We start from the raw sequence: 2679 nt of genomic DNA, 5'->3' as shown, positions 1-2679 counted from the left end.
ATAACATTGCTTCTGACCAAGGAACTCACTCCAAAGTGAAAAAAAATAAAACAATGGAATGAGGTCCACAAGTTTCACTGGATTTGTTTTATATCTCATTACTCAGAAGTAACTAAATCTTATAGAATTATAAAATGGTCAATTGAAAACTTAATTATGGCACCTTCTGGGAATTAACATCTTGTGAGACTGGGAATCAAAACAGCATATGTTCTGAGTCAGTAACCAATACACAGTATTGTTTCTCACACAGCCATAATTGAAGTCTGAGAGAGGACTTCCTCAGAGAGGAAGGAGGACTATGCATCTCTCAGTCTCTCACAAATGCTTGTTCATTTAAAGTCCTTGGTACACAGGGGAAGAATAAGAATAGTCCCATGGAATTGGAAGTGTCTTGGTCATTTTACACTCCTCATGCCACCGAATGAACATCCAACAAAAGAGGTCAATTATAGTATTTGCTACGGTAATCAAACATGACTCCAAAGGAAAAATAGAAGTTGTTTCTACATGATGGCAGAGTATACTGGAACCTAAGGATCTCCTACGGTGCCTTCTCATACCTCCATATCTGGTGATTAGTTAATGAAGATAACAACTCAACAACAAAAATTACAACCCAATTTTTTAAAATGGGCACAAGACTTGAAAAGACATTTCTCCAAATAAGATATACAAATGACAAAAAGTACATGAAAAGATGTTCAACATCATTAACCATTAGGGAAATGAAAATCAAAACCTCAGTGAGGAATGGATGTGGCTCAAGCTGTTGAGCTTATGCCTCCACATGGGAGGTCCCAGGTTCAGTTCCCAGTGCCTCCTAAAAAAAACAAAGATGAACAACATGCAAAACAGTGAAAAAACCAAGGGAAGCTGATGTGTCTCAGTGGTTGAGTGCTGGCATCCCACATACAAGATCCCAGCAGGGAAAGAGGCCTTGTAAGTCAGGAGCAGAGTAACTAGGCAGATGCCTCCAGGCCCGAAGTTTTACACAGCGAGATTCAGCCCCCGAAGTGCCAAATCCAGACCAACTACTCCCTATACCCTTCCTTTCCTACCATAGAAGACACCAAGATGGGATCTCAAACCTGAAGTAAAGGAGTTCTCACTGCACCAGAGACAGCTGATGTGAGAGACCAAGGCTTACAATGAGGAAGCTGGGAAGAGCAATGTCTCCAGGAATCAGAGCCCAGGAAGGTGCCTTGAGCCTCAGGAAAGACCAGAAATTGTATCTTCACATCTGCCTTCCCTCCTCAACTTCCCCTCAGGAGCGCGTTTTCCCAGTTCTTCACCTACAAAAAAATCAGGTCAAGGCCATGAGATCAGAGTCCTGAGCAGGGCAGGGGAGCCCACCCCGCACCAACCAGGGGTCCAAAGCTCTGAGGATGCCCTCCTCCTTGAACAGGTCCGAGCCTCTCCAGGAACTCAGGCGGATCAAGGGCTCCAAAGATGTCTCTTCACCAACTGCCTCATGGCCCCTGCCACCTCCTTGTTCTTCAGAGTGTAGACAAAAGGTTTGAACATGGGGTTGACAACCGTGTAGAAAAGGTCAAGGATCTGATCCATGTCCTGAGAGGAGTCTGCCAAAGACCTCGTGTAGGCAATGGTCCCCATCCCAAAGAAGAGAACGACCACAAACAGGTGGGAGGAACACGCAGAGAAGATTTTCCGACCTCCCTGGGATGTCGCCACCCCAAGGATGGTGGTGAGGATACAGGCATAGGAGGCTGTGATCAGGAAAAAAAGGGTCAGGATGCAGGTTGTCGTGTCGCCCAGCTTCCCCATCTCACCCCAGAAGGTGCTCCCGCTCGCCAGTCTCAGCCCAGGCAGGATGTCACCCAGGAAGTGATGAATGGTGTTTGCACCTCAGAAGGGCAAGGTGAAGATAAGGGCGGAGTGGGTGATGCCCAAGAGGATGCCCATGAGGTCGGAGGCGACCCCCATGCTCAGATACACGCCGCAGCTCAGCAGGGTGGAGTAACACAGGGGCCGGCAGATGGCAGCATAGCTGTCCTAGGCCCTGGCGGTAAGCAGGCAGCATTCAGTGATGCCAAAGAGGGCAAAGAGATCCAGCTGCGTGAGGCAGCCAGCAGGCGGGATGGTGGGCCAGGAGGAGAGGAGATCAGCCAGCATCCTCGGGACGAAAGTGGTGGTGTAGAGGATCTCCACCATGGATAGGTGGCGAAGGAAGAAGTACACGGGCAGGTGCAAAGCACGGTCAGCCAGTGTGAGGAGGAGGAGGAGGGAGTTGCCCAGCAGGGTGAGCAGGTAGATGCAGAGCACCCCCCAAAACAGGGAGCCCCAGAGGGAGCCAAACCCGAGAACCCCAGCAAAACAAACTCAGTTACTGCTGTGCCGTTGCAGTCCCCCATGCCCCTAGGCCAGTCTGGAGGAAGGTGCCAGGGGAGGGCTCAGGAAGCGCCAGGGACCAGCCAGGCCAAGAGAAAGGCTCCGGCTACAGCAGGAAAGATGTGCGACCGTCCACAGGCACTTCCCAGCTCTTGTGCCTGGGCAGCCAGCAAGTCACCACCCAGGAAACCTCTCAACAGAGAAAAAAGATAAAATTGAGGAAGGGCAGACCTTCCTGGAGGTTGGGGACTTGACAGATAGCTGAGTGGTTTGGTCCACTCATCCAGAGCTCGGGGAGCAAAGATCTGGGTCAGCAGGATGGCTCCC

General features: G+C 50.1%; 1 pseudogene; it reads right to left on the bottom strand.

The window, feature by feature from the left end:
* Window positions 1-1437: 1437 nt before the first annotated feature.
* LOC101419544 (olfactory receptor 10P22-like) lies at window positions 1438-2375 on the bottom strand (annotated as a pseudogene).
* Between the last annotated feature and the right edge of the window lie 304 nt (window positions 2376-2679).

The sequence above is a fragment of the Dasypus novemcinctus genome, chromosome 12, assembly GCF_030445035.2.
Source record: "Dasypus novemcinctus isolate mDasNov1 chromosome 12, mDasNov1.1.hap2, whole genome shotgun sequence".
Classification (NCBI taxonomy): domain Eukaryota; kingdom Metazoa; phylum Chordata; class Mammalia; order Cingulata; family Dasypodidae; genus Dasypus; species Dasypus novemcinctus.
This window is presented reverse-complemented; position numbering and strand designations above follow the sequence as displayed.